Genomic DNA, 21393 nt, shown 5'->3' with positions numbered 1-21393 from the left:
GCTGAGATGACATCACACATGCTACAGCCAATCACATTTAACACAGATGACATCACACATGCTACAGCCAATCACATTTAACACAGATGACATCACACATTCTCTGGTCTGACCTCATCTGGGAGCGTGACATCTTTTGAATGAGGAAAAGTCCCCAAAATGGCGCCCGTAGCAGGAAACTGTGTGCTCTGAATATAATAAAAGCCTTGAGTCTTCAACACGTCTGTTGTATTTTTCTTTCTTTTATTGTTTATTTAGACAGTGACTCGATGAAAGGACCAAACTCTGTTTAAAATACAAAACAAACAAAAACAAATGAACAAAACCAGTTCATATGAAACAGGAGTCTGTGTGTAAAAGTACGACTGTGTCACTAAAGTGTCCAACTTTGTTTTTCCCTGAAGTGTGTTCCATTTTTGTGAAGAAAAAAACAAATACAGCCTCTTTCCCGTCCACAGACTGTTTATATAAATGCACATAGCTAACCTGCTAACCCGCTAACCTGCTAGCCGCCATCGCTACAAAGAGGAAGTGATCATGCGCGCACTTCCTGTTCCATCAACTCTGGCTCCAATTCACTTTCTATATAAAAACTGTGTTCTCTGCTTCAGACTCATTCTGGTCTTAAATGTTCGTATTAACCCTCTACATGATCCTGGGGTTTTTATTTCACTATTGTGTCTGTAAATCAAGATCTGAACATTAATAACAGACAAATCAGGTCCTTCTTTCCCCGAGGTCGCTCCTGTTAGCGTTAGCATTAGCAACAGGTTTGATTGACAGTGTTGCTAAGCGCCCGCTCCCTGTTAAACCAGTGGTGTGGGCTGAAGGGGCATTACCTTCAACAGCCTCACTCCTGATTGGCTCTTTGGTTGCTATGATACTCACAGTCAGATTTCCAAATATGGAATTCCGCTCTAAATTATCCTCTGTACCTGCTCCAGCCTCGATGAGCTTCATTTTAGCTGAAGCTGTGGTGACGTCTCCCTCAGTCACTTCTTCACTCGGTTCTTTTGTTTAACAAATTAAAGGTGATGTCCTTCATTTTTAAATTGTGCAGGTTTGACTTGTTTACATTATTGTTTGAGTGACAGTTGTGTTTTTCCCTCTGTGTGTGTCACATCTGATCTGTATCCGTCATGTGTGGTGCGTAGCGTTAGCATTAGCATTAGCATTAGCAGTGAGTCTCAGTGGTGGGCGTGTCCCGCTTCAGTGCGGCGTTTGTGGCCCGAGGCGACACGGAGGAGGAGCCGAGTCTGAACGACGCTGAACTGGGACGAGACCGTCCACCTGCTGCATCCAACCAGGAAGTGACGCCACCAAGAGGTCACATCAGGAAAATATAGGATTTATTTTTATTTTTTTAATGAAAATCTGAAATATAATGATGTAAACTTTTGTTTTATGTAAATGAGCGACTGTCGTATCAGACGCGTCGTATCAGTCTAGAGCTGCTTCTGTTTCCTTAAATCCTGATTTGGTCCTGGTTCAGCAGCTTCCTCCTCCTCCTCCTCCTCCTCCTCCTCTTCCTCCTCCTCCTCCTCTTCCCCCTCCTCCTCCTCCTCTTCCTCACATTCTAAATTGTAATCAGAATCTGAACATTACAGTAAAAGATAAACTGTGTCCAGGAGGTGCAGAGGGAGGATGCTCCGAGCTGCAGCCTCCTCCTCTCCTCCTCTCTCTCCTCCTCCTTCCTCTCTGAGGAGGCGTGTAACTTTCCCAAACCCTCCTTTCTCCTCCTGTCTTCCTCCACTCCTCCCATTCTCCTCCTCCTCTCCTCCTCTCTCTCCTCCTCCTCCCTCTCTGAGGAGGCGTGTAACTTTACCAAACCCTCCTTATCTGCTCTGCTCGGTCTGCGCTCTCCTCCTCGCTCCTCTCTCCTCTCTCTCTCCTCTCTCTCCCCCCTCTCTCTCCTCCCTCTCCTCTCTCTCCTCCTCCTCCCTCTCTGAGGAGGCGTGTAACTTTCTCAAACCCTCCTCTCCTCCTGCTTCAGTCTGAAGCCTGGGCGCGCGCGGTCTGGACAAAGCCTCGAGTCTCGGAGGTGTTTTTCGTTCATGATGTGACGGCTCTCGTTCAGGATCTGCCCCCCTCTGTCCTCTGACCCCTCTGTCCTCTGACCCCTCTGTCCTCTGACCCCTCTGTCCTCTGACCATCCCGTGGGACGTAGGACATTTCCTCAGATCTTGTTTCTTTGTCGTGGGTCAAACCGCAGCGGGAATGACGCGCGTGGAGCGCGTGTGTGCGCGGCTCCTCTGGACTCGGAGGTAAGAGCCGGCTCTTTACGCATTTACTCCAGCGCGTGTCACTGTCGCAGAAGCGAGTCGTGTTGGAATTTCAGATGAACCCGCAGGAGGCTGAAGCTCCGGGGCTGAAGCTCCGGGGCTGAAGCTCCGGGGCTGAGGTCCGTGTGTCACATCTTCGGTTTTTACGCTCCGATTTCGCGCTTTTCCCAAAAACAAAATCCGCCTTTTACAAACTGAATTCATGAATGAGACAAACATGAGCCCGAGGCGCGGGGTGTTTCAGGTGTGATTCTGTTTCAGGCTGAAACGTGACAAAATGACTCACGTTTTACGCGCGTCCACGAGGCTTTTACTGTAAATGATGAAAATATAAATGTGTTTGTGACTTTAATCCATGTCAAAAACAGACCTGGAGTTGTGTTTTGTTTCATTCACATGTTTGAGTCACTTTATCATGAGTCTGTAACATCTACAAAGCTCAAAACGCTCTGTTCCACCTTGTGATGTCATCAAGTGGTAGTTTTCAATGTTAACTCCTCCTTTTTACCTTTAGTTCAGTCGAGATAAGAGACAACTCCAGGACTGAAATGATCCAAATGATTCTATAAATGAAGGTGTGTGGAGTTTAAAAACACAGTGGAGCACTTCCTGTATCACCACATGATGACATCACAAGGTGGAGCAGAGCGTTTTCAGTCTAAATCTGCAGGTTTGTGTGTGAATGAAACACGTCAGATCAGTGGAGCTGGTGCCTCGTGGATCTCGTCGCTCGACACATTCGCTCCTTTGGCGTTTGACCCACAGTGGGTCGACCGCCGGACGATCATGTGGTCGGATTTGAGTCGCTGTGTGACAGGACTGTAACGGACCTGGTCTAGTCCTGGTTTAGTCCTGGTTCAGTCCTGGTCTAGTCCTGGTCTAGTCCTGGTCTAGTCCTGGTTTAGTCCTGGTCTAGTCCTGGTCTAGTCCTGGTCTAGTCCTGGTCTAGTCCTGGTCTAGTCCTGGTTCAGTCCTGGTTCAGTCCTGGTTCAGTCCTGGTCTAGTCCTGGTTCAGTCCTGGTCTAGTCCTGGTTCAGTCCTGGTCTAGTCCTGGTTCAGTCCTGGTTTAGTCCTGGTTTAGTCCTGGTTTAGTCCTGGTTCAGTCGTGGTTCAGTCCTGGTCTAGTCCTGGTTCAGTCCTGGTTCAGTCCTGGTTCAGTCCTGGTCTAGTCCTGGTTCAGTCCTGGTTCAGTCCTGGTTTAGTCCTGGTTTAGTCCTGGTTTAGTCCTGGTTTAGTCCTGGTTTAGTCCTGGTTCAGTCCTGGTCTAGTCCTGGTTTAGTCCTGGTTCAGTCGTGGTTCAGTCCTGGTCTAGTCCTGGTTCAGTCCTGGTTCAGTCCTGGTTCAGTCCTGGTCTAGTCCTGGTTCAGTCCTGGTTCAGTCCTGGTGTGTGGGAGGGCATCTGGAGTAACAGGTTGTGTTGTTTATAATAAACCCACAGAGACGTCGCTTCAGTCTTTTTCATTTTCCTGATGTATCACGACTAAAGCTTCACTGTGCGACTTCTCCTGGAGCTGGTTACCAAGGAGACGTCACCGCTCTGTAATGTTCCGCAGTGTGGCATTGAGCTGCAGGTGTGATTCTGTCCAAAGAGAAAAAGACTCAAATCTGAAGTGACAAAAACTTTATTATTTTAAAATCACGTTAAAAATGTTGTGAACAAAACGGCGTCAGATCCTCCTCAGAGTTTGAGCTCAGTGACGCCCCCTGCAGGTCTGGAGTGTCACAGGCTCCACCACCTGGACCATGTGAAGGTCACTGAGAAGAACCTTTGGTCAGAGAGCAGAGTCCAGAACAGAGTCCAGAGCAGAGTCCAGAGTCCAGAACAGAGTCCAGAGAGCAGAGTCCACAACAGAGTCCACAACAGAGTCCAGAGTCCAGAGAGCAGAGTCCACAACAGAGTCCACAACAGAGTCCAGAGTCCAGAACAGAGTCCAGAGTCCAGAACAGAGTCCAGAACAGAGTCCAGAGTCCAGAACAGAGTCCAGAACAGAGTCCAGAGTCCAGAACAGAGTCCAGAACAGAGTCCAGAACAGAGTCCAGAACAGAGTCCAGAGTCCAGAACAGAGTCCAGAGTCCAGAACAGAGTCCAGAGTCCAGAACAGAGTCCAGAGCAGAGTCCAGAGTCCAGAACAGAGTCCAGAGTCCAGAACAGAGTCCAGAGTCCAGAACAGAGTCCAGAGTCCAGAACAGAGTCCAGAACAGAGTCCAGAACAGAGTCCAGAACAGAGTCCAGAACAGAGTCCAGAGTCCAGAACAGAGTCCAGAGTCCAGAACAGAGTCCAGAACAGAGTCCAGAACAGAGTCCAGAACAGAGTCCAGAACAGAGTCCAGAACAGAGTCCAGAGTCCAGAACAGAGTCCAGAACAGAGTCCAGAACAGAGTCCAGAACAGAGTCCAGAGAGCAGAGTCCACAACAGAGTCCAGAGTCCAGAACAGAGTCCAGAACAGAGTCCACAACAGAGTCCAGAGTCCAGAACAGAGTCCAGAGAGCAGAGTCCACAACAGAGTCCACAACAGAGTCCACAACAGAGTCCACAACAGAGTCCACAACAGAGTCCACAACAGAGTCCAGAGTCCAGAACAGAGTCCACAACAGAGTCCACAACAGAGTCCACAACAGAGTCCACAACAGAGTCCACAACAGAGTCCAGAACAGAGTCCAGAACAGAGTCCAGAACAGAGTCCAGAGTCCAGAGTGAAGGTCCAGAGTCCAGAGTCCAGAGTCCAGAGTCCAGAGTCCAGAGTCCAGGGTCCAGAGTCCAGAGTCCAGAGTCCAGAGAGCAGAGTCCAGAGTCCAGAGTCCAGGGTCCAGAGTCCAGGGTCCAGAGTCCAGAGTCCAGAGTCCAGGGTCCAGAGTCCAGAGCAGAGTCCAGAGTCCAGAGAGCAGAGTCCAGAGTCCAGGGTCCAGAGTCCAGAGTCCAGAGAGCAGAGTCCAGAGAGCAGAGTCCAGAGTCCAGAGTCCAGAGAGCAGAGTCCAGAGAGCAGAGTCCAGAGTCCAGAGTCCAGAACAGAGTCCAGAGTCCAGAGTCCAGGGTCCAGGGTCCAGGGTCCAGGGTCCAGGGTCCAGGGTCCAGAACAGAGTCCAGAGTCCAGAGTCCAGAGTCCAGAGTCCAGAGTCCAGAGTCCAGGGTCCAGGGTCCAGGGTCCAGGGTCCAGGGTCCAGAACAGAGTCCAGAGTCCAGAGTCCAGAGTCCAGAGTCCAGAGTCCAGAGTCCAGAGTCCAGAGTCCAGAGTCCAGAGAGCAGAGAGCAGAGTCCAGGGTCCAGGGTCCAGGGTCCAGGGTCCAGGGTTTCCAACGGCAACAACTTGCAGCAAGCTCTGGAACAGATATTATGAGAGCACAATCAAATCCCAGTGTGTCAGATGCCCTCCCCGTGTGTGTCAGATGCCCTCCCTGTCTTTTTGTCACTTCAGATTTCAGTATTTTTGTTTTTTGTTTTTTGTTTAAAAAATCAAACTGAATCTTTTTATTAAAACATTAAACTCAAACCCAAAACTCGTCTGAAAAATCTCTTGATATTTGTGTCTGACTGAAACTCACAGATTTTAAAACGAGAATTGAAACTAAATTCTATTTTCAAATCACATCCAAACTGAAAAACACTCAAACTGGACCGTGGATATTGAGAATGTTCCGCAGTGTGGCATTAATCTCTCACATTTATTCAAACGCAGGTGAAAAACACGAGTTCTTCCGGCGAGCTCGTTTGGCCTTTCCACAGATCTGACCTGTAATTTGACCTGGAGGCTGCACCTGATCATCTCCACTGAGAAATTTAATGCCACAATGTGAAACTTTCCAGGCAAAGCAACAACATCTCCATGGAAACAAGCCGGTAGCAAACCCTCCTGCAGAAATGTCACATAGCACCCCTTTAAAGCTGCACTATGTAACTTTTCTGGTTACCTACTTGTCTCCATGGAGATGTTTGCTCCAAATGTTCAACAGTGTGGCATTAAACATGTCTGTCTCCATGGAAACAGAGATGACAGCACCAGACCGAGCTCCAGGTCAGATCTGGGACCCCGCGCGCCGTGAGCATCGGAAACATCCACACGTTTAATGCCACAGTGCAGAACATTACAGGCAGAACAGACAGAGCGTTTCCATGGAGACGAGCAGGCGGCAGCTCCCTCTGCCCGAAAAAGTTACACTGTGCTCCTTTAATATTACTTTGACAAAATATTAAGGTGGGGGAGGAGAGGGAGGTGGGGGAGGAGAGGGAGGAGTGGGAGGAGAGGGAGGTGGGGGAGGAGAGGGAGGTGGGGGGAGGTGGGGGAGGTGGGGGAGGTGGGGGAGGAGAGATGGTGCATTTTGGTGCAATGACTCAAATTTCACTCTGAATTAACATTTCAATTATTTTCCTACAAATAAAAAAAACCAAACACAAACTGTTTTAAATGAAAAACTCAAAGACGAGATTCAGCTCAGAAAGAACAGAGCAGATTTACATCCACATGTCTCTCTGTGCTAAGCCCCTCCCCTTCAGAGCACGAATGAAACTCCTGCACATCACACCAGGTTTGTCGCGTCATAGTGCACAGTTTGTGTCATGTTTTTGTTTCTTCATGGAGGATTGTCGTGTGGAGCGTGGGTGACGTCTTGTGGGCGGAGCCTCGTACAGACTCATACTGTTGACTGTGAGGAGGGTTTGAGATCTCTAGATGACTCAAACATGGATCACATCTCAAACCTCTTCAGACGTGTTGTTTGTGCGTTGAGTCGGTTTGTGCGTTGAGTCGTACACGTGTCGTTCTGGGATAAAAACATCACGGTGAAATCCTTGGATCTTATTGGTCAAACTTTTGTTAAATTGAGTCGAGATAAAAGCAGCAGGTCTGTTCTCTCTGTGTTGTGTTTGTTGTCGTACTGGTTCCTCTCTTTCTCCCTCCCTCCCTCTCTGTGTCTCTCTCTTCCTCTTTCTGGCTTTCTCTTTTTCTCTCTCTCCGTCTTTGTCTTTCTCTCTCTTCCTCCCCTCTGTTTTCTAAACCTTCCTCTCTCTCTCTTTCTTACTCTTTTTCTCTCTCTGTCTTTTTCTTTCTTTCTCCCTCTCTTCCTCCCTTTCCAAACCTCTCTCTTTCTGTCTGTCTTTCTCCTCCTCTTTCTCCTCCTCTCTCCTCCTCTCTCTCCTCCTCTCTCTCCTCCTCTCTCTCTCCTCCTCTCTCTCCTCCTCTATCACCTCCTCTCTCCTCCTCTCTCTCCTCTCTCTCCTCCTCTATCACCTCCTCTCTCCTCCTCTCTCTCCTCTCTCTCCTCCTCTTTCACCTCCTCTCTCCTCCTCCCTCTCTTCCTCTCTCTCCTCCTCTCTCTCCTCCTCTCTCTCCTCCTCTCTCCTCCTCTCTCTCTCCTCCTTTCTCCTCCTCTTTCTCCTCCTCTCTCCTCCTCTCTCCTCCTCTTTCACCTCCTCTCTCTCCTCCTCCTCTCTCCTCCTCTCTCCTCCTCTCTCTCCTCCTCCTCTCTCCTCCTCCTCTCTCCTCCTCTCTCTCCTCCTCCTCTCTCCTCCTCTCTCCTCCTCTCTCTCTCCTCCTCTCTCTCCTCTCTCCTCCTCTTTCACCTCCTCTCTCTCCTCCTCCTCTCTCCTCCTCTCTCCTCCTCTCTCCTCCTCTCTCTCCTCCTCTCTCCTCCTCTCTCTCCTCCTCTCTCCTCCTCCTCTCTCCTCCTCTTTCACCTCCTCTCTCTCCTCCTCTTTCACCTCCTCTCTCCTCCTCTCTCTCCTCTCTCCTCCTCCCTCTCCTCCTCTCTCTCCTCCTCTCTCTCCTCTCTCCTCCTCTTTCACCTCCTCTCTCCTCCTCCCTCTCCTCCTCTCTCCTCCTCTCTCTCCTCTCTCTCCTCCTCTCTCCTCCTCCTCTCTCTCTCCTCCTCTCTCCTCCTCCTCTCTCTCTCCTCCTCTCTCTCCTCCTCCTCTCTCTCTCCTCCTCCTCTCTCCTCCTCTTTCACCTCCTCTCTCCTCCTCTCTCTCCTCTCTCTCCTCCTCTTTCACCTCCTCTCTCCTCCTCTCTCTCCTCTCTCTCCTCCTCTTTCACCTCCTCTCTCCTCCTCTCTCTCCTCTCTCCTCCTCCCTCTCCTCCTCTCTCTCCTCCTCTTTCACCTCCTCTCTCTCTCTTCGTCTTGTCAGATCCTGGACTCACTCGAGTGGAGAATCACACACAGAGAATCTCCGCTTCATTTCCTTTGTCTGTTTTCTGTCTCTCCTCCCTCCATCTTCATCTCTGTCTCTCTCCATTTTCCTCTTCTCTCTCATGGTTTCCTCCCTTCTTCCTCTCTTTCTCCTTCTCCCTCTGTCTCTTTCTCTCAGGTCTTCTCTCTCTCCCACTTTCTCCCACTCTGTCTTTTCTTTCATCTCCCTCCCTCTCTTCCTCTCCTTCGACCTGTTCTTCCTCTCTTCTGTATGTTTACACCAAGGTCTCCCCTTCTCTCCTCCTCTTCTTTCTCTCTCTCTCTTGTCTCTCTATTTCTTGCTTCCACATTCTCTTTTCCCCGTTCAACCTCCCTCCTCCTCTCTCTGTTCCCTCTCCTCTTTCCCTCCTCTCCCTCTGTTCTGTCTTTCTCTCCTCTTCTCCCTCTCTCCTCCTCTCCCTCTCTCCTTCCCTCTCTCTCTCTCGGGCTGGATTGGTGCATTCCTGCTCTTTTCTTCTTCCTCACATTGTTGGACTCTCCTGGACTCTGCTGGAGCTGTGTCCTCCTCGTGCGTCTCCTGCGTTGGAGCTGTGTCCTCCTCGTGCGTCTCCTGCGTTGGACCTCCTCGTGCGTCTCCTGCGTTGGAGCTGTGACCTCCTTGTGCGTCTCCTGCGTTGGAGCTGTGTCCTCCTCGTGCGTCTCCTGCGTTGGAGCTGTGTCCTCCTCGTGCGTCTCCTGCGTTGGACCTCCTCGTGCGTCTCCTGCGTTGGAGCTGTGACCTCCTTGTGCGTCTCCTGCGTTGGAGCTGTGACCTCCTCGTGCGTCTCCTGCGTTGGACCTCCTCGTGCGTCTCCTGCGTTGGACCTCCTCGTGCGCCTCCTGTTCTGTTCGTGCTGTGTAATAGAATTTTAATTGAGTGCAGATCCAATTATCTGGAGCGGCGTCCGATCGGCGCCGTCGTGTTTAATGGAGACGTCAAACCGTCGTCCGTCGTTTGGAGGAAACTCGCTTCATTTTGTTTCATTAAACGTTTGTTCTAAATGTGACGTCGACTTTAATTTAACAAACAACAGACTTTATTTTTATTTATTTTTGTTTGTCGTTCTGAAACTGCACCACACAGACTGTTTATATAAATGCACAGAGCTAACCTGCTAGCGCCGCGCTACAAACAGGAAGTGATCACGGCGCACTTCCTGTTCCATCGACTCCAATTCACTTTACATTGAAAAACTCGTCATTTTGGTCTTAAATGTTCAGATTAACATGATCCTGGGGTTTTTATTTTGAGTTTATTTTTTAACTTTTTTTTTTTTTTTTTTGTGATTTTGAGTTTATTTTTATTTTTTATTTATTTATTTTTTTTGGTAATTTTGAGGTTTGTTTTGTTTTTTTTGTTGTTTTTTTTGTTGTTTATTTTTAATTTTATTTTTAATTTTTTTTGTAATTTTGAGGGTTTTTTTTTTGTTATTTTAAGTTTATTTTTAATTTTATTAATTTAATTTTTTTGTTATTTTGAATGTGTTTTTTGTTTTGGGTCTCTGCTCCAGTCGGGCTGATATGATTGGTCACGTTTGTTTCTGCCCAAACGTCAAAGCTGCTCTGTGATTGGTCCAGGCTCTGACGGACCAGCGGCTGCGTCCAATCACAACAGCAGACGTCTGTAAAGACGGAACACACAAGTATCAGCCACAGCCTCCTCCTCCTGAGAGAAGAAAAACACAAACATCACGTTTCATTTTGATCCTAAAGTAAAACCACGATTCACCACGAGCGACGTGACCTGAGAGAGTATCATAGCAACCAAAGAGCCAATCAGGAGACAGGCTGCTGAAAACTCCCCTTCCCATCCGCACCTCTGGTTTAGCAGGGAGCGGGCGCTTAGCAACACTGTCAATGAAACCTGTTGCTAACGCTAATGCTAACGCTAACAGGAGCGACCTCGGGGAAAGAAGGACCTGATTTGTCTGTTTTTAATGTTCAGATCTTGATTTACAGACACAATAGTGAAATAAAAACCCCAGGATCATGTAGAGGGTTAATACGAACATTTAAGACCAGAATGAGTCTGAAGCAGCAGAGACAGAGAGAGGACAGAAAAAACAAACAAATAAAAAAAACAAACTCCAATTAACTAAAAAATCAAATAATAAATTACAAAAAAAGTTAAGAAATAAACTTAAAATAAAAAAAATACTCAAAATAACAAATAAATTACAAAAAAGCAAAAAAATACCCCCCCCCCCCCCCCCCAAAAAAAAAAAAAAACAACCTCAAAATGACAAAAAAAAAAGTTAAAAAATAAACTCAAAATAAAAAAAAAGAACTGAAAATAAAAATAAAAACCCCAGGATCATGTAGAGGGTTAATACAAACATTTAAGACCAGAATGAGTCTGAAGCAGCAGAGACAGAGAGACACAGAAAACAAAAAAATAAATAAAATAAAAAAATAAAATAAATAAAACATAAAATAAAAAATTCAAAAATTAACTCAAAATAACTGAAACAAAAAATAAAAAAAATAAAAATTACAAAAAAAATAAATAAAAAATGAACTCAACAATCAAACAACCCCCCCCCCAAAAAAAAAACAAAAAAAAAACAACAAAAAATAAATAAAGAAAGAAAAAATAAACTAAAAAAACCCCAAAAAGAACTCAAAATAACAAAACAAAAAAAGGAAAAAAAAAAACCTCAAAATAAAAACCCCAGGATCATGTAGAGGGTTAATTTAAGTCCAAAATGTCTGAAGCAGCAGTTTGCCGTTTCGCTGCGTCAGTTTCTATAAACAGTCCATGGTCTGGATCTGACCACAGTTTGATTTCTCGTCTTTGACCCATGAGCCTGGAGGATTCGTTTAAACACTCTGATCTCTGTGCGTCCGAACCGTCGCAGACTGATCATGTGTAAAACATTTATCCAGTTTAACTTCACCCAGAGCAGCTTCAAACTCGGAGAAGAAGAGGAGGATGTGAAGAAGCAGAAAAGAAGCAGAACTTACACCTTCATTTACCTGAAAACTCAGATTAGTCCTGATGTTTTTGACGCTGGTGTGACGTTCTTTGTGTGGAGTGAGTTATGTTGTTAATTTTCACAATGTTCTACTTCACACGGCCATAAAAATCCACGTTATCGCTCCAGCACCGGGGGCCGGGGTTCAGTGGAAAATAGTTTGAACGTTAAGCGGCGCCGTGTTCTCCTCGCCGTTATTATGCCCCGTGTGATTCTCCTTTTTCAAACCGCCGTGTCTAATAACGTCCTTACCTCATCTCTCCTCTCGTTTTTCGCTCTCATGCATCTGGCCGACATCAGGGAGTTTGAATTCCCATTTACCCAGAGTGAAAATCCCCCTCACACACACACACACACACACACACGCTCGAGGCTCCGTTCGCCGTAATCCTCGCTCCGTGTGGCAGAACCGAGCTCCTTAAAAACGACTGGACACGACTTCACTTTTTAAAGCTGCTGTTTCTCAGACCTGAGAAAACTGCGGCGTCCAACAACAACAAAGAGGCGTGGAGCTGTCGGCGCCCCCTGTGGACAGATGCACATCACACTAAAGCGCCTCATGCTGTAGCGCCCCCTATGGACAGATGCACATCACACTAAAGCGCCTCATGCTGTAGCGCCCCCTATGGACAGATGCACATCACACTAAAGCGCCTCATGCTGTAGCGCCCCCTATGGACAGATGCACATCACACTAAAGCGCCTCATGCTGTAGCGCCCCCTATGGACAGATGCACATCACACTAGAGCAGCACATTTTTATACATTTGGACCAAAATGACGACGCGACGCTGCAGAATCCTACGAGTATCAACGATTAAGAAAATAAAACTGGAGAAGGAAGAGCGGACGTCACAGGGGGCGTGTCACAGGGGGCGTGTCATACGGGGCGTGTCACAGTGGACTCCTTCCTCTTCTTTTTCTTCTTCCTCCTTTTTCTTATTCCTCTTCTTCCTCCTCTTCTTCTTCCTCTTCTTCTTTTTCCTCTCCTTCCTCCTCTTCCTCTTCTTCCTCCTCCTCTTCCTCTTCTTCTTCCTCTTCTTCCTCCTCTTCTTCTTCTTCTTCTTCCTCCTCTTCTTTTTCCTCTTCTTCTTCCTCTTCTTCCTCCTCTTCACACAGGGGGCGTGTCACAGTGGACTCCTTCCTCTTCTTTTTCTTCTTCCTCTTCTTCTTGCTCCTCTTCTTCCTCTTCTTCTCTTTCCTCCTCCTCTTCTTTTTCCTCTTCTTCTTCACACAGGGGGCGTGTCACAGGTGGAGGTGAAAACAGGGATTTATCGACAAAATGGCGTCTTGAAAATAGTGGATTAAAGATTAAACTCAAACATGAATCAGTCCAAATAAAACTTCAGAGGCTCAAAGAAGAAACGAGTGAAACAGGAGAAACATCTGAACAGAACATTTTGGGTCTCATTTAAAAAAACATGAACTGAAATAAATAAATAAACTCGAGTGGAGTTTTTGAGCAGTTATTTCTCCGTCTGCAGCTCAGGTCTGTCACGTCTTTGGATTTTTCCAGGTTTTTCGTCTTAAACTCTGGACTGAAGTGTCTTTTCTTTTGAGGGATTAATGTGTAAAAGATGAACACGATCCCTGTAAAAAAAATAATAAAAATGAGCTAAACTAAAAACTAAACTTGTTTTTAGATTTGAGAAAATACTTTTTTGACATTTTTAAACCAAACATGTTGAAAACAAAATACAGGATTTGAGTGAAATGACGACGATGAAACAATGAGCAGTGTCCACTTATGTCATATACTGTGTTTTCTGGAGTAAACGTTGCTCTGGAGAATAAGTCGCCCCAAAAAATACATAATAATGAAGAAATAAAACATATATAAGTCGCTCTGGAGAATAAGTCGCACCAAACTATGAAAAAAGTGACATTTATCATCCAGAAAATACCGTACTCATTCCTCTTCAACGATTTTGTCATGACTTTTACTCCTGTCCACGTCTCCGAAGCTCCAAAACGCTCTGTTCCACCTTGTGATGTCATCAAGTGGTAGTTTTCAAGTTCACAGCTCCCGTTTTTTTTTTACCTTTTGTTCAGTATAAACTTGGCAATCCCCGAAGCTGAAATGATCCAAATGATTCTATAAATGAAGGTGGAGTTTAAAAACACAGCGGAGCACTTCCTGTATCACCACATGATGACATCACAAGGTGGAACAGAGTGTTTTTTTTATTTGTTTTTTCAGTTTGAGAGAAGAACTCAGCCTAAATCTGGTTTGTTTGTGTTAAACATGTGAGAATGAAACAGAAAAACTCAACTCCAGGTCTGTGTGTGACGAGGAAACGTTAAAACGGGTCAGAGAGCAGTGCATTATGGGACTTTAAAGACACAGTGGAGCGGATACGCGTGGCCACATGTATAGATTGCCGACATATTGTGTGTAAATGGTTCATGTCAACATCCCGCTCTGATACGAGGCGGTTTGGAGCAGAAAACGCCGGTTTAGCTCAACTCAGGGGTTTGTGTTTATACGAGACGCGTTTAGCTTCACCGGTGCGTTTCAAAGCGGAGCCATTACCGGGACTCGTTCGTTAGCGCCGCGTTACACCGAGCGCACAAACGACTGATTAACTGTTTGAGTGTGTTTAGGTCCATCCAGGCGAGTCGTAGCCAGAGCGAAGCATGTGTCTGTCTGCTCCCCCACAGAGACGCCCCCAGCACGGTTCAGTTAACGCGAGAATTATCGCTTTAACAAAACACATCACCAGCTGTTTGTGGACTCCTGTGAGGCTGGATTTAAAATTAACACGAAATTAAAGCAAAAATAGTGTTTGAACGTTTAAACGGACAGTACCTGGTTTATTTTTTTTCCAAAACGTGTCCAGATAAACTGACCTCAGGAGCAGAACATGTCCCCGTGTCTGCGTCTGATTATAAACGATTTTACTGCCCGATAATCAAGAATCAAGTGTGTGTTAGCATGCTAGCTATTTTTTTTAGCATTACCGCCGTGTCACTCGAGTCTAAAGTGACCTGAGGTTTATGTGACGACGTGAAATGATTTGAACATTTGTGTTTCTTGCTGCTCCTTCAGATCTGATTTATTGGTCCAGATGCATCAAATTATACGTCAGATGTTTTTTGTTTATATAAATGGATGTAGCTAACGCGCTAGCCGCCGCAACGTTCCAAACAGGAAGTGATCATGTTCGTATTAACCCTCTACATGATCCTGGGATTTGTTTTGTTTTTTAGTTATTTTTAGGTTATTTTTTATTTTTTTTATTTGTTTGTTTTTTTTATTTTTTATTTTTTTATTATTATTTTAAGTTTTTTATTTTTTATTTTTTGTTCATTTTTTTGTTATTTTTATTTTATTTATTTATTTTTATTATTATTATTATTTTGAGTTTATTTAGATGTTTTTGTTATTTAAAGGTCTTTTTTTGTTATTTTGAGCTTATTTTTTACTTTATTTAGATTTTATTTATTGATTTATTTTTTTAGTTTATTTTTTGTTTTCTCTGTCCTCTCTCTGTCTCTGCTGCTTCAGACTCATTCTGGTCTTAAATGTTCGTATTAACCCTCTACATGATCCTGGGGTTTTTATTTCACTTTTGTGTCTGTAAATCAAGATCTGAACATTAATAACAGACAAATCAGGTCCTTCTTTCCCCGACGTCGCTCCTGTTAGCGTTAGCATTAGCGTTAGCAACAGGTTTGATTGACAGTGTTGCTAAGCGCCCGCTCCCTGTTAAACCTGAGTGTGGGAGGGAAGGGGCGTTACCTTCAACATCCTCGCTCCTGATTGGCTCTTTGGTTGCTATGACACTCGTGGTCAGAATTCTGCTCCAGATTAGCCGCTGTACGTTTTAGCGTCGATGAGCTTCATTTGTCTGACGTCACTTAATCCATTTATTTACACAGATTATGTAATGACAGTTACTTTTACTGGAGAAATACTTTCCCCAAATACTCAAGAAAAAAACACAAAACCAAAACCACTTGGACTTGGACTTGAGTCAGACCTGAGTCTCTGTTTTTAACCGTATCTTTTTTAACTTTATGCCCTTATTTGTGTTTTTTATATCTGTATTTCTACTTTTTATGTTATTATTCAGTGTTTTATGTTGCACTTTATCATCAAAGAAAGGTCTTAGTTTGTGAAGTTCACTGACAAAGGCAATAAAAGTCGTCTGATTCTGATTCTGATTCTGATTCTGATTTGAGACTTGACTTGATAAAATGGACTCAGACCTGGGACTGGACTTGGACTTGAGGCCTGTGACTTCAGACGACTCGATGCTTCTCGTCTAAACAGTTTTTCATATTTCTGAAGTTTGAACTGAAGAACTGAATTATTGTGGTATCGTATCGACTTGAGGGACTCGAGTTGGACCTCGAGACCCCGCCGAGGTCTTGAGGTCAAAGACTTGAGACTCTGCTTTGTGCTTGTCCTCGAGTCGTGTCCCTCTCGGCTCCTTCTCTGTTTCATAATCACATGGATATGAGTCTTTGAGATGCAAAGTTCAAAAATACCAGCAGAGCTAGGGGGCGCTGTCACATTACACTTATTTTATAGTCACAGCTTCGATCGATCATAAAAATAATGGAGGGACATGACGTGAAACGAGCTCGTTCTGTCCAGACAAACCTGGAGTCGTTTGTCTGAGCAGCGTCAAAGTGAATCAGAAAAAACGACGACTCGATCACGATTTAAAGTCCAGGTTTGACGTAAATAAAAAGAAACTGAAATAAGATCAAAATAAATATGAGCCAAACCCACAGTGTCCTGCAGAGGTCTGTCCCTGCAGAGGTCTGTCCCTGCAGAGGTCTGTCCCTGCAGAGGTCTGTCCCTGCAGAGGTCTGTCCCTGTCGTCTCTTCTGATTCTGTCATAAATGAATCGTTCTGTTGTTTTTCTAGACACAGCAGTGCTTCCCTTTAGCATCGTCCTGTTTTCTGTTTTTATGGACAGAACTTCTCGTTTGGAGGCGGTTTGTGGGCGGCTCCTTTAGAGACAGGGGGAGGAGCTCAGAGTGGACACAGTGGTAAAGCACATACCACAGGACGGAGCGGTCTCAGGTTTGAGTCTTCATCCTTGTTCAGTTTGGACCTGCCTCAGGAGACACGTTTGACCAGGGACAGACTCAGTCCACGGATTTTAAACTCGGCCACTTCTTCATCTCCTCCTCCTCTCCTCCTCTCCTCGTCTCCTCATGTCGTCTCCTCGTCTCCTCATGTCCTCGTCTCCTCGTGTCCTCGTCTCCTCGTTTCCTCGTCTCCTCATCTCCTCGTCTCCTCGTTTCCTCGTCTCCTTGTCTCCTCATCTCCTCGTCTCCTCGTCTCCTCGTCTCTCCATCTCTTATTTTTTCTTGACTTTACACTAAAACATTTTGACTGAAGCTGCACGTTTCCTGTGGCTGTGACCTGGAGGAGCACGTGGACCATCGTGTGTCAGATTCACAGAAAGAAACGAGAAGGAAACGGGTCAGAAAACATTAAAAATAAAAGACGAATTCAACGCGGTGGTGAGGAGGTTTAGGGAGGCCCAAGAGCACGAGGGTAGTGTTTAATTCTTCCAGCAAAGAATCACACAAGTAAACAAACGAAGAGAGGACGAGAAGAGAAAAAGACGAGAGGAGGAGCCAGAGTCGGGTGGATGAACGACGGCGCGGGACGTGAAGGTGAAGGAGCTTCTGTGGAAATATGGAGCGGACGTGTGGAGACGCCGCAGACACTTTATTTCTTCAAAACGATTAAACTTTCACCGGTTTAAGGAAATATATTATGTAGAACGAGACCTTTTAAAGCTTTTAACTGTGTCCTAGTCATTTCCTCCTCATTTACCCGGAGTGAAGAAGTGACTGAGCGAGTGTGACGTCACCGAGGCAACGCTGTCAATCAAACCTGGTGCTAACGCTAATGCTAATGCTAACAGGAGGCGCCTGATTTGTCTGTTATTAATGTTCATATCTTGATTTACAGACACAATAGTGAAATAAAAACCCCAGGATCATGTCGAGGGTTAATACGAACATTTAAGACCAGAATGACGAGTCGATGGAGCAGGAAGTGCGTCCGTGATCACTTCCTGTTTGTAGCGCTGCGGCAGGTTAGCGATGTCCATTTATGTAAAAAAGTCTATGATTCAGAGTGACTTGTGCATGTTTGAGTCGTCTTTAATCGCTTATTTTCAAGACGTCATTTTGCCATTTTCACCTCCACCTGTGACACGCCCCCTGTGACACGCCCCCTGTGACACGCCCCCTGTGACACGCCCCCTGTGACACGCCCACTGTGACACCACAGTTTTCTTGTTTCTTTTATTTCGTGGTTTTAGTTGAATATTGTGATTTAAAATGTGTAAAACAAAATGATCCACAGACATGAGAACCATAGAGACTCAAGCTCAACAGGCCCCGCCCCCCTGCCCAGGACACTCCCAATTACTTGTTTCCACATGGTTCTCATCCAACAGTGACTCTGATTGGATCAAACTGTCCCTGAAAGTTTAATTTTGGTTTTCATCCAACAAAATCCCGTGTGAAACGTGGAGGCGACGTCGTTCAAACACTGTGGAACATTCCGGGGAAAACCACAACATCTCCACGGAGACAAAAAGGTGACGCATCCTCCACCTAAAATGTTCCATGGCGAGGCTTTAAAATGCTGTTTACAGACGTGTGATTAACTGAGCCGTAATGAGCCGTCTGTGCAGCTGCTGCGGAGCCATTTTGCATTTCCCATAATCTTCCGGAGCTTTAGGAAAACTGCTCTAAGCCACTCAGCCCGGATTGGGATTGAGGCCTGTCCCGAGGTTTAATCTGCTTTTGGATTTTCGATTCAAACAGAGATTATTCCGAGAGACGCGAGAGGTGACGAGTCCGAGCAGAAGATACGGCTCTGCCCTGAGATTAAACGCACTGCAGCAGAAGAGATAAAGGTAAAGCTGCACCGTGGAACTTTTCTGCTTCAGATCAGAGCAGCAAACTGGACTCTTCAGATGTTTCTCCTGTTTCAGTCGTTTCTTCTCTTTGAGCCTCTGAAGTTTTATTTGGACTGATTCATGTTTGAGTTTTAATCTTTAATCCACTGTTTTCAAGACGCCATTTTGTCGATCTGGCCCCGTTTTCAGTGTCAGACTCATTTTGGTCTTAAATGTTTCTATTAACCCTCGACATGATCCTGGGGTTTTTATTTTTATTTTTAGTTCTTTTTTATTTTTTTTATTTTGAGTTTATTTTTTAACTTTTTTTTGTCATTTTGAGGGTTGGTTTTTTTGTGTTTTTTGCTTTTTTTTTGTATTTTAGTTATTTTGAGTATTTTTTTTGTTTTTATTTATTTATTTTTTGTCATTTTGAGGTTTTATTTTACTTTTTTATAATTCTTTTTGTTATTTTGAGTATTTTTTTTATTTTAAGTTTATTTCTTTACTTTTTTGTAATTTATCATTTGTTTTTTTAGTTAATTTGAGTTTTTTGTTTTTGTATTTTAGTTATTTTGAGTATTTTTTTTGTGTTTTTATTTATTTATTTTTTGGCATTTGGAGTTGTTGTTTTTTTTACTTTTTTGTATTTTTTTTGTTATTTTGAGTAATTTTTTATTATTTTAAGTTTATTTCTTTACTTTTTTTGTAATTTATTATTTGTTTATTAGTTAATTTGAATTTTTTTTATTTATTTATTTATTTATTTATTCTGTCCCCTCTCTCTGTCTCTGCTGCTTCAGACTCATTCTGGTCTTAAATGTTCGTATTAACCCTCTACATGATCCTGGGGTTTTTATTTCACTTTTGTGTCCCACACACACTTTTGTGTGTTTTAAACCTTCACTTAACTCCTCTTTTGCAGGTTGGACTTGTTTTGGCCTTTGTTTACATTACGGTTGCTCGGTAACAGTTGCACTTTCATCAAATCTAACCAGGAAGTGACATGATAAACTTCAACAAAATGACAAAACTAGAAAAAAAATGAGGCGAGATTTGAAATAGAATCTTAAATCCAAAGCTTTAGAGAAGTTTCCGTGGCTCTCGTGGCTCTCGTGGCTCTCGTGGCTCTCGTGGCTCTCGTGGCTCTCGTGGCTCTCGTGGCTCTCGTGGATCAGATCCTGTTTGTCGACGCCGGGTTGTTCTATTTTCTGTTACATAAATGATCGTTTTATCTGTAACACAAATAAACCACAGGCAGAGTAACAGTGAAATGCCGGAGCTTCCTCCTCGTGTTTTTCCGCAGACTGAACCGGCAGAGGCAGATGATAAATATTGACTTGATTATATTAAAGGAGCAGACACTAGACAGTCGTATCTGTGTCTACAAGTGTCTCCAGCGCTGCCATGGCAACGCTCCGATAAGGAAGTCACTTTGTGCCATTCCCCGAACATGTTTTCAGACGCAAGTGGATTTGAAACATTTACACAAGATGAAGGCTCCGAGAAATAACTACGGACAACGAGGGAGGAGGAGGAGGAGGAGGAGGAGGAGGAGGAGGAGGAGGGAGAGCGGCTGAAAACAGATATCTGCATCACTGTACAGAGATAATGTGGATAAAACCATACTCTGGAACATTCACCCTGGACATCGTTACCTTTTATGCCGTACTGTGGAATGTTATAGCCAAATAAACTACATTTTAATGGAAACAAACAGAACAGGCCCCGCTCCGGGTCAAACGAGAGTCAGGTCTGTGGAGATGCGAGTCTGCTCAGTGTTTTTCAGTGGAATAAAAACAACCACAATGAAAATAACATGTTTATATCTGCGGCTTTAACATAAACTTATTATTTTGTGCAGGTGGAGTTGGGTCTGGGTGCGTCAAGGGCCTGATGCCGGCTCCACCCGCTCCACCCGCTCCACCCGCTCCACCCGCTCCACCCGCTCCACCCGCTCCACCCGCTCCACCCGCTCCACCCGCTCCGCCCGCTCCACCCCTCACACTTCTTCTTTCAAGTCACAAACACGTTCCCTCTGGACATTTACCTCCGCTCCTCATTAAACCTGCTTTGAGTTTCTTCATTTTTAACACTTTATTGAATTGATTGTGGTTTTCCATGTTTTCCGTCATGTTCGGAGTCGGATTATGACAAACCGAGGCCTCATCCGGGATTTGAACCTGCGTCCTCTCGCAAACCACGACACAAAACACACAAAACCATAATCGATTAAACAAATGAAGTAACTCAAAGCGAGTTTTAATGAGGTGTGGATGTCTGTGAGTGGACGTAGCTAACCTGCTAACCTGTAGCTAACCTGCGCCGCCACGCTACAAACAGGAAGTGATCATGTGTGTCACTTCCTGCTCCATCGACTCTGGCTCCATTTTACTTTCTGTTGATAAACTGCGTCTCTCTCTGTCTCTGCTGCTTCAGACTCATTCTGGTCTTAAATGTTCGTTTTTGTACATGATCCTCGGGTTTTTATGGCGTCATTTGTCGATCTTTGAGTTAATCGAGTAGAAATCAAGAGCAGGTCCTGTCCTCCGGCGCTGGTTTGCATCGCGCTCCTCTGTTTTCCAACTTTTTCCTTCTTTTTTTTACTCTTTACCCTCTTTGTTTGTTTGGCACTTTTTGTAAATAGTGTTTTGTTTTTAGTTTTTTTTTCATTTTTATGTACCATTTTCCTTCTGTTCTTTAACTGTGCGGTGCAGTACTGGAATTTCCCCATTGAATAGAATAGAATCCATTTATTGTCACCACACACATGTACAACGAGATTAAAAACAACTCACCCTCCAACACAGACAGACACGGGACACTACAACACAATATAACTAAGACAGTGCCAGACATTAACATATTTATTTATTTATTTATTTTTTAGAATAGAAACTGTGGGACTAATAAAGGCAGATCTGATCTTATCTTATCTAAAGTGAGTGGTGAAAATGTGACAGTGAGAATAATTTCATCACTTTTGTGTCTGTAAATCTTTAAACATTAACACTCGTTCTTTTACTCCGTTTACAGACTCCACAGATAAAAGGCGACATGGGAATAAAAACAAAAAGCTCATTTAATGCTGAAAATCA

General features: G+C 44.7%; 1 protein-coding gene across 1 annotated transcript in view; it reads left to right on the top strand.

Annotated features, from left to right (window-relative positions):
• Positions 1-1991: 1991 nt before the first annotated feature.
• Positions 1992-21393, top strand: part of syndig1l (synapse differentiation inducing 1-like) — a 63192-nt gene continuing 43790 nt past the window's right edge. The window contains exon 1 of the mRNA XM_033991141.2: positions 1992-2264. The gene's annotated coding sequence lies outside the window, so the exon portion shown is untranslated. The remainder of the gene's footprint in view (positions 2265-21393) is intronic.

This window comes from Periophthalmus magnuspinnatus, chromosome 24, assembly GCF_009829125.3.
Source record: "Periophthalmus magnuspinnatus isolate fPerMag1 chromosome 24, fPerMag1.2.pri, whole genome shotgun sequence".
Taxonomy (NCBI): domain Eukaryota; kingdom Metazoa; phylum Chordata; class Actinopteri; order Gobiiformes; family Gobiidae; genus Periophthalmus; species Periophthalmus magnuspinnatus.
This window is presented reverse-complemented; position numbering and strand designations above follow the sequence as displayed.